This window comes from Orycteropus afer, unplaced genomic scaffold (genome assembly GCF_000298275.1).
Source record: "Orycteropus afer afer isolate SDZICR_OR568_19922 unplaced genomic scaffold, OryAfe1.0 scaffold00015, whole genome shotgun sequence".
NCBI classification, from domain to species: domain Eukaryota; kingdom Metazoa; phylum Chordata; class Mammalia; order Tubulidentata; family Orycteropodidae; genus Orycteropus; species Orycteropus afer.
This window is the reverse complement of record NW_006921602.1, coordinates 17,560,807-17,572,055: the sequence shown is the minus strand read 5'-3', so window position 1 is coordinate 17,572,055 and position 11,249 is coordinate 17,560,807.

The following is an 11,249-nucleotide window of genomic DNA, read 5'->3' as shown; positions in this document are numbered from 1 at the left end:
CAATGTCATGAGACAAAGTGTATGTGAACTTCTGTATGGAAAGTGAATTTGCTCTGTAAACTTCCACCCAAATCACAATAAAATAAAATAAAATAAATAATAATAATAAAAACACACATTTATTATCTCATAGTTTCTGTGAGTCGACTCTGAACATGGTTTACTTAGCTGGGTTTTTTGAAACCGTGTAATCCAGCTAGACCTAGGTTCTATTTGGAAGTTTCTCTGTGAAAAGATCCACATCAACTCACTTAGGATGCTGGCAGAATTCATTTCCTTGTAGCTGTGGGACTCATAGCAATTTGCTTCCTCAAAGCCAGCAAGGAGAGGAAGACTTCAGAACAATTCCACTAGCAAGACAGTCTTGCATAACTTAGTATAATCACAGGGGTGACATCACATTACCTTCTCATATTCTATTGGTTAAAAACAATAGACCAAGGGGAAGAAACTATATAGGGGCTTGAACACCAGAAAGCAGAGATCATAGGGGCCACCTTAAAGTCTGTCCACCACAACTAAAAAACTTAAAAATATATATTATTTTTGTCTTACTTCATTCCAACTTTGCCCAAATTTCCTTAGGGTGGAGTCACTCTTGTCTTGTTTTGAGATTGGTGTCCACTCGTACATGAACCTGTGGTCATTGGCCAAATTCATATTACATTACGTTTTAAGATCTTTCCAGAGCAGGAAACCTATTTAGTCAATTGTCCAGTGCTGTTCAATCACTTAATATTCACTAAGTGTCACTAACAACCAGAATGATAAAGAAATCATTCCAGTCAGAAAATGCCAAGTACCAATTATTGGACTGTCATGATTTATGTTTATGACTGATATGACCAACATAAGTCATACTGGTTATACATGGAAATGTAACTGTTGACTGACAAGAACTGCAACATATGACTCATGCTATGTCTACACTGAGCCAAAGCAGTCAGTCAATTCTAAAGGGATACACATCAGTCAAGTAAATGATTTGGCAGCCTAAATATGTAACAACCAAATGATGACTAGAATTTTCACTTTTCAATCACTCATACAGACATGGTCAAAGTAATAGAAAAAAAAAAAAAAACTGACGATAAGTGTTTTTGAGGAAAATTTATTTATCTCAAAACATTTGTTCAGTGTCTACTGTTTAATATTAGACATATAGAGATGAAATATTGGAATACACTGTTGGGAATGGAAATTATTCTCCAAACATTTCCTCTGCTAACGCTCTGCTAAGCAAGTTTTTCATCAGCCATCAAGGCCTTCCCCATTGCTCTTTTTTATTTTAAATATCTTTTATAGGTTAAAAAAAAATCATCCTAATATTTAATCAAAATTTGTTTTGCTGTGGCCAAAAGCCAATATTTATACATCCCATCGGCTCCAAAAGTATTAATTTGGGCTTACTTCTTACTGCTTTTTACTGCATTGATGTAAAAATCCATATGACACAAATGAATTTACTATGTGCCCATTATACTATCTGGAGGTTAAGAACACTTTGGCCTCTATAAACACTCGAAAGTCAAAGACCACATAAACAAATACAGGTAAGTTCAATATAAATGCTCAAAGTTAGACATAAATGTAAACAAGAAGTCCACACAGAGAGAAACAACCTTGGACGACTTGACCCACTTTCTTGTACACTCTTTCCAGAAGTCTTTTTATATTCACCTGGCTTTATATACAAATTCGTAGACAGCAAATAGGTAAGTAATTTTATTTCAATAATTATTTAACATAAGCTTGGTACTGGGGAAAAAAAATAAACTTTTGACAAATACCAAGGACTCCTTTATTCTCAAGTCCCCTTTATTCTCAAGGACTTCTTTATTCTAATTCAATGGCTCCTGAACAACTTTGCCTTTCAAAGATACTTTTTCAAACACTGTCAAGAATCTGCAGTCAACTTTATAATCCCTTTAGAAGGCAGGAACTTTGGGGCTTTGGTGTTTTGAACATAAAATGCCTGGCTGGAGTCTTACCAGCCAAAGATTTTTAAACTTTGATTTGGTGGTTATTAATTAGGTTCATAATACTCTGTCTGATGTCAGACATATAATGGGAAGTCAATACATAGTTTTTATAAATTAATGATAATTTTAGATTTGGTGGTTATTAATTAGGTTCATAATACTCTGTCCAATGCCAGACATATAATGGGAAGTCAATACATAGTTTTTATAAATTAAATTAATGACAATTTTAGAATTTTAGAGTTGAGATGAGAATACATCTGGTCAAACCCCATGTAGCACTTAATTCTTCTTAGCAATAAGTATAACAAGTTACTGTTCAGCCTTGTTCTAACAGCCCCAGTTACGGGAAATCACTGCCTCCTGAGAGAGTTCGACTTCTCACACCACTTTAGAAATAGTTTCCTTTTTCTGTTTTTTTTTTTTTTTTTTTTTCTTTTAAGTCATATAGCTTCAATCCTTGATCTGAGCTATATACCTTGGAGTCTCACACAGCAAGACAAATTCCTTCCAAATATTTGAAATCCACTCCTCTGTCCTGAATACTCTTTTCTCCAGGCTAAAGATGCTCACCTCATGGATTTTGGTTCCATCAACATCCTGGTTTCTAGTCTCCATATCAGTGGACTTCAGCCATGATAGTATGACACAATCTTTCTTGTGATCAATATGAAAAGAAAAGGTAAATTACTACAGCTACTGCACCTAGATTTGATACATTATCTATTCCACAGCTTAGGAAGAAACTAAAAATTCCCATGTGAATATTTTGCTCTTGTGAATGTCATCAATCACATGATCCATAATGGATTAAAGGCTAAGAACCATTGTTTTAAATATGACTGAGTTGGTCTACATCCTTTGAAAAATGTAGCAGCCAAAATTGAGTGCAGAAATCAAGAAGTAGACTACCCAGTGTAATGCAGACTTGTTCATTAAGTCAAAACTCTCTTCTATCTCTACTACTAAAATCCTTCAGGATTCAGCCAAAATCCCACATTTTACATGAGACCCCACAAACAGGAAGAACTAATTTTTGAAATCTATTAATTCCAAAGTGTTTCATTTGAATATAGGACTAACTTGCACTCGACTTCAGACACGTGCCCTTGTGCATGCTCCTGCTCCTCCTTGAGCTCCACTATCTCATGTGTAAAGTGGAGGGAAGTTCTCTTACCTCACCAGGAAGCTTGGAATTTTTAACAAGCACAGTATTCATCAATGTTCATTCATTGCCCTATTTCTATTCTTCCCTAAACTATAGTGAGAATGTTGAGTTACTAAGTTTCTAATACAGGGTACATTTGGAATTTTAGGACAAGGAGAAGATACATCATTCTAAGAAACTGAAAATAACAAATGTCAACATAAAACTATCGCATTGACCATCTGTGGAAATAATCTAAGGATGTTGTTGTTGTTATGTGCCGTCGAATCAGACTCGACTCATAGTGACCCATCCTTAGGTTTCCGAGGTGGTATCACTACAGAAGTAGATTGCCTAACCTTCCTTCCGAGGAGTGGCTGATAGGTTTGAACTGCCAGCCTTCTGGTTAGCAGTCAAGTGCCTTAGGCACTATGCTGCCAGAGCTCTTAAAATATTCCCTGCTATGCATCAACCCAAACAGTAACTATGGCAAGGATGATCTATAAAGTAACCACAACATACTGTCTTGAAGTGTAATGACTAAATTTTCTAGTACTCTGAATGAGCCTAGAAAAGAAATTGACTGCAAAATTATTGTCCATGAGACTGTCTCACTAAGTCTAGATAATCAATGCTTACTCCTATGACAGATGAATCTTTAGGTTGGAGAAGGGTGATTCATCAAATTATCTTTCAAGAACATCCCACTCTTCTACTCAAATTTGGGACTCATCTAGCAACTTTCTAACCTTTCATACAATCTCCTGAATGTATAAACAAAGGAGAGTATGACTGGGGTGAAGAGCTGATAACTGACACTCTCCCACTGTCAGTACATTATCGCAAGAGCTTGAATCAGTATCCTGCAGGATTTGTGCATGTGAATTGATTTCTCAGGCTAATACCCTCTGGAGAAATGTTTGACTTTCTGTTCTTGAAAAGCTCACTGACACAATCTGCTCTACGAAGACTCACACAGTTGAGTCTAAAATGCTCTGGTTCTTCTAATGGCAACACATACAGGTTGGTGCCTCATTAGACATGTAGGGATGGGTGTTCTGTAGCCCTTTGCCACCGAGCAGACCCTCTGTTCAAGTTACCAGTCCTGCTCTCTCCAAGAGAGGAGCAGTCACTGCTCTGGTCAGACTCAAAGAAATATTCAGGCCACTGATAGGATAGGAATGGTATCCTTAGAAGTCTGATTGATACTCTCTTGCCTCTCTTCCTTTCACTGCTTGGGTCCTAAGGAGATGGCTATCTTCTCTTCACCTCCTCTCAAGATAGGACATAACTGAGGCTATACACCCAGTCAGGAGTCCCTGAGCAGTGCATTTGGTAAAATTACTCAGCTCCTAAACAAAAGGTTGGAGGTTCCAGAGATGCCTCAGAAGAAAGCCCTGGTGATCTACTTCTAAAATCTTATGAGCACAGTTCTGCTCTGACGCACTTGGGGTCCCTATGAGTTGGAGTCAGCTCAATGGCAATTGGTTTATAGGCTCAGTCATCTCTTTTCCCACTTTTTTGACTGAACATTGTTTTCAATATTCAATTTGGTAGAGGGTAAAGAGGAGGGTTTGGGGTAGATTAGGTTATTCCTCTTGGTCTCAAGCTTAAACAATATTCTTCTAATTTTTATCTCAGAGCCATAGAAATCCCTCATCCACTAAACCCCTAAAACCTGGTTTATTTATGTCAGTCTAATTTTCTTTAACACAATATATATTAATTTCCTGTTGTCGTTAGGTACCATTCAAGTAGGAGTCAGTTCATAGTGACCCTATCCATAACAGAATGAAACACCATCTGATCCTGTGCCATCTTCATTTCCTAGGGTTGCCACAAAAATTACATAAACTTGGTGGCTTAAAGCAACAGAAATACATTCTCTCACAGTTCTGGAGCCTAGAAATACAAAATTAAGGTGTCTGCAAAGCCAAAAGAGCTTTGTAACTTGCCCAAGCAGGGTCGAAGCCAGGCCCAGAGAAGAGAGCTGCCTTCTGGCACAGCTAAGGAGAGGTTGTCCTGACTGAAGAACTGTATCCTGAGTGTTCCTGATATTTTCCTAATAAACCCTATAATCATAAATATCTTAAGTTCTGTATGGCCATTGCAACAAATGATCGAACCCAGGAGAGAAGTAGAGATTGTCATAGGAGGGACAGTTGGTGTCAGAACTGGTTAAAAGGGTTGGAGAGTGGCAGCTTGTCTGACCTCCACCTCATAGGAATCAGCCGTGGGTTGTTGATCTTGATCCTCCTCCCCTCTTGTGAAGTAGAGGAGGTCAGATACCACCTCCACGCCATTTTTACAATATTCTAGATTTTTCTCGGTATCATTTGTGTTCTCCTATAGCACCTGTACTAAATATTTGCTGAGTGAATTTATTTGCCCTTCACATGGTATGAATACATTGTATATATCTCTGATCTTTTCTCATTAACTTAGAACATAACCTAGCATAGTTATGTTCTTGTTGCCAGCACAACTATAAACACAAATGCCAAATGGGCAGAAGACATGAATAGACACTTCACCAAGGAGGATATTCAAGTGGCCAACAAACATATGAAGAAATGCTCACGATCATTAGCTATTAGAGAGATGCAAATCAAAACAACAATGAGGTACCATCTTGCTCCAGCACTAGTAGCAAAGTTCAACAAGACAGAAAATAACAAAATGCTGGCGAGGTTGTAGAGAGATTGGGACTCTCATACACTGCTGGTGGGACTGTAAAATGGTACAACCGTTGGGGAAAGCAATATGGCGATTCCTTCAAAAGTTGGAATTAGAAATACCATTTGACCCAGCCATTCCATTACTAGGTATATACCCTAAGGAAGTGAGAGCCATGACAAGAACAGATATATGCACACCCATGTTCATTGCAGCACTATTTACAATAGCCAAAAGATGGAAACAACCTAGGTGTCCATCAACTGAGGAATGGATAACCAAACTATGGTACATACACACAATGGAATACTATGCAACACTAAAGAATAATGTAGAATCTGCAAAACACTGCATAACATGGGTGAACTTGGAGGACATTATGCTGAGTGAAATAAGTCAATCACAAAAAGGACAAATATTGTATTAGTCTGTTACTGTAAAAGTTAAGAAAGGTTTATCTATTGAAGGAAATTTTCTTTGTTGGTTACCAGGGGTGGGAGGGGAGAAGAGGGAACGCTGTTAGATAGATAGAGATAAGTATTGATTTGGCTGAAGAGAAGGGCAATGTACCAAATGTGAGTGACCAATATGGTAGCATTGAGGATGAGAAAAACAGAGAGAGGTACATGGGAGGTACAGACAACAAATATGAACCGTTTTGCACATAAAGTACTGCATTGTCAGTGAAGGCAAACATGGGTGTATGGATGCATAGATGTGTGGACAGACTAAACGATTAGGTATGTCTATGAAATGGGGAGTATATCCAAGAACATATGTAGGGTTGGCAGACAATTATGTGAATGATCAGAATCCCCAGGTGTATAGTACAGCGGATAAGGGGCAAGGTTGTGGTCACTGCTTGGTCACTGCCAGATACCCAGAGGGACCGAGTAGTTGAACCTGTGGGCTTGGGACCATAGTCACAGGGGACATCAAGCTCAATTGGCATAACATACTATACAAAACATTGTTCCAACTTCTACTTTGGCAAGTAGCAACTGGGATCTTAAAAGCTAGCAAGCTGCCATCTAGATGCAATGATGGGTCTCTCCTTGTCCAGAGCAAAGAAGAATGAAGAAAAACAAAATTCATGGAAACAATTAGTCCTAGTGACTGGTACACCATCTGATCTGCAGCCTATACAACTATGAGACCAGAAGAACTAGATGGTGCCCGGCTACCACTGTCATCCACTTGGAAGGGGATCTATGTAGGAGATCCTTGATAGAGAGGGAAAACAATGTGGAACAAAACTCAAAATCATTTGGAGGGGGAAAAAAAAAAAAAAAAAGGGATGGTTGGGACCAGGTTTGCTGGTCCAATAGAGCCTGGTGGAACCACTGAGACTATGGTCCCTAGCTGCCCTTCAGATCTGGAATTGAACCCACACCTGTGGTTTCCAGCCAAACAAAATACAGGCATATGAGTTGAACATTTACCTCAAGTAGATACCCTCCTTGGAGAGAACAATCATGGGAGAAAGAAGGGCTGCTTATGCACAGGGAAACAGCTCAGGGGGCAGGAGTGTATGGAGGGATGGACACTGGGAAGAGGTAACTATAGGGAGGAAGTGGGAGGGGAGCTGTTGCATTGTGGTAAACAGTGGTCAATGACATGAGATAAAATATATGTGAACTGCTGTATGGAAAGTGAATTTGCTCTGTAAATCTTCACCCATCACAATTAAAAAAAAAAAAAAAAATGCCACGTGAGGCCTGAAATTGGATGACTAGGACTAATTACAAGAAGATCCTCCTGGTAACCCAAAGTACACTTACGTTAGATTTTCTGACATAGTTCCTAAACAAAAAACAAATAGAGAATTATTGTGGGAAAGGCATAGCTACCTTAAAATTTATTTGAAAACTCTAGTTTGAAAAACATTGACCACTACACAAAATAACACACAGAGATGGAGAACAGATACACGTCGAGGATGAACAAACTGTTAAATACTCACATCTTCAAACTACACACATTATTTGCACCTCCAAGGACCAAAATGAATTAATTATCATAAAGTAGAAAGAGAAGCTAGCTTGGGTTGGGAGTTGGGTGAGAACAACAGAGACCTAAGTTAGACTTCTTGCACAGATTCCTGAAGGTTCCTGCTTCTTGACTGAGCCACAAGCCTTGCCTCATATAGCATAGCATGTGGTTCAGAGAGCAGATGCTGCAGCTAGACTGTCTGAGTTTGAATCCTGGCACTGTCACTACCAGCTCTGACCTTGGACAACTAACTTGATGTCTCTAAGCTCTCCTTTTCTCAACTGTAGAATGGGAATTAATAGTTTGTTTATACAAATGAATGGCACAGTGTCTATCACATAGACAGTACTTGGCAAATTATCTTGGGTCTTGATTCCTACTCCCCATCCTTGTCTTGAATTCATTCTTCTGTCCTCTTTCCCTGTCAAAATGGAACAGGATTCCTCCTCTTATTCAGGTTAACATTGTCATCTCTGCCCTGGACCCCAGCACCCCACCCTATCTTGGAGACTTGCTCAGCTGATTACCCCTCTCCCTTTCTGCTAGCCACAGCTAGTCAACATCCTAATGACCACTTTCATCCTAAAATTTCTTCGCTCAACTCTGAAATGCTATCTACTTCCCTACATCTATATATAGATGTACATAGACTAAGAGGCTGTTGTTCAAACAGAACAAGGCAATACTGCATGATTTCAAGTCAGGAAAGATGTGTGTCAAGACTGTATCCTTTCACCATACTTGTTCAATCTGTGTGCTGAGCAAACAATCTGAGAGGCTGGACTTTATGAGGAAGAACATGGCATCAGGATTGGAGAAAGACTCATTAACAACCTGTGATATGCAGATGACACAACCTTGTTTGGTGAAAGTTAAGATGACTTGAAGCACTTACTGATGAAAATCAAAGACTACAGTCATCAGTATGGATTCACCTCAACATAAAGAAAATGATAATCCTCACAACTTAGCCAAAAAGCAACATCATGATAAATGGAGAAAAAACTGAAGTTGTCAGGGATTTCATTTTACTTGGTCCACAGTTGACACCCATGGAACCAGCAGTCAGGAAAGCAGACGTCATATTACACTGGGAAAATCTGCTGCAAAAGACCTCTTTAAAGAGTTAAAAAGCAAAGATGTCACTTTGAAGACTAAGGTGCACTTGATCCAAGCCATGGTATTTTCAGCTACCTCATATCCATGTGAATACTGGACAATGAATAAGGAAAACTGAAGAAGAGTTGATACCTTTGAATTGTGGTGTTGGTGAAGAATATTGGAAATACCATGGACCAGAAGAATGAACAAATCTGTCTTAGAAGAAGTGCAGCTGGAACTTTCCTTGAAAGCGACAATGGCCAGACTTCATCTCACTTACTTTGGTCATGTTGTCAGAAGGGACCATTCCCCAGAGAAAGACATGACGCTTGGTAAAGTAAAGGATCAGCAAAGAAGGGGAAGACCCTCAAACAGGATTGACATAGTAACAATGTTGGGCTCAAGCATAACAAAGATTGTGAGGCTGGCACAGGACTGGGCACTGTTTCATTCTGTTGTTCATAGGGTTCATGTGAGTCCGAGCCAACTCTATAGCACCTAATAACAACAACTTTACATCTACCCTCTCCTTCAGACAAACTTACAGAAAAAGTGGTCTAACATTTTTCAAAGATTAACTCATAAAAGGTGGCCTCCAACTCCTACTCTTCCATTCATTCCTCCACCCCTACAGTTGAGGTACTGACCCATAGTCTACTAAAATTATTCTTACCAAGGTCAACAATGCTTCCTTGCTGTTTAATACAATGAATATTCATTATTAAAAATTATGTTCTTGATAGCAACATCAGATTTTATTGAGTCCTCTCTTTCCTTCTTAAAATGTTCTTTTCCTGAGGACTCCATGACACCACACTGCCCTTTTTTTCCACAATCAACACCAAGACATCAGACAATGTATTGTACTGGGAAAATCTGCTGCAAAAACCTCTTTCAAATACTAAAGAGCAACGATGTCTCTTTGAAAACTATGGTATGCCTAGCCCAAGCCATGGTATTTTCAATCACCTCATATGCATGTGAGAGCTGGACAATGAATGAGGAAGACCGAAGAAGAGTTGATGCTTTTGGGTTGCAGTGTTGGCAAAGAATGCTGAAAGTATCATGGACTGCCAGAAGAACTAAGAAGGCTGTTCTGGACAAAGCGCAGCCAGAATGCTCCTTGGAAGCGAGAATGGCCAGACTTTGTCTCACCTACTTTGGTCATGTTGTAAGAAGGGACCATTTCTTGGAGAAGGATATCATGCTTGGTAAAGTGGAGGGTCAACAAAGAAGAGGAAGGGCCTCAACAAGATGGACTGACACAGCGGTTACAACAGTGGGCTCAGGTACAGCAAGTATCGTGAAGCTGGCACAGGACCAGGCAGTGTTTCATTCTGTTGTACGTAGGGTCACCATGAGTTATAGACAACTCAACAGCCCCTAACAACAACAAGCTTTTTAGTGAGTCCCCTTTGGGGATGCCTTATTGCTGTACTTATCCACTACACATTGGCATTTTTCAGATCTCAATTGTTGTCCCTCTTCTCATCTCCTTCCCTATATGCTTTCTTTACTGCCTATCTGGAGGTTGCTAACTCTAAAATCTGTATTCCCAGTTTACCTTTCTCTCCTAGAGCCCATATCCAACCCTTCCTCCAAATATATCTCTCCTCTTGAATGTTGTAAAAACATTTCCATTTCAACATATCCCAAATTAAACTCCTAAGGTTCCTCTAGAAACTTGTTATTCCTCCTGTCTTATCTATGCTAATTTCTGGCAAAGCCAAGTGTATGAACATTTTGCATAAAATTTAGAAATGTAAATATTTAAACCCCATGCACACATATGCATGTACACAAATCAAAATCTTTGACAGGCATATTCATAAGCATTTGAAATACTTTAAAGGGGCCTGGAAAATGAGTCCCTGGGTGATGCAGATAAGTGCTCTACTACTAGCTGAAAGGTTGGCTGTGCAAACCCACCCAGAAGTGCCTCAGAAGACAGTCCTGGCAATCTGTTTCTGAAAGGACCCAACCTTGAAAACCCTATGAAGCATTTCTGCTTACTCTGTACTCATAGGCTTACCATGAGTCAGAATTGACTTGACAGCAACTAACAACAATGAGGAAAAGGAAGTAATCTCTTTCCCTTTCCCTAAATTCAGGCTCTCAGACCCTTCTCAGTGAGACCACCTTCCACCCCAGCCAACTCAAGACTCATACCAAGAAACCTTCCCTGAGACCAGGCTTATTGGTCTGATAGAGTCTGGTGAAACCCCCGAGATGATGGCCCCTAGTCTGGAACTGAACTCACTCTAGTAGCTTCCAGCCAAACATTAGACAGACATATAGGATGAATATTTACACAAGGCAAATACACTCCTTAGAGCTGTGGGAGACTGGAA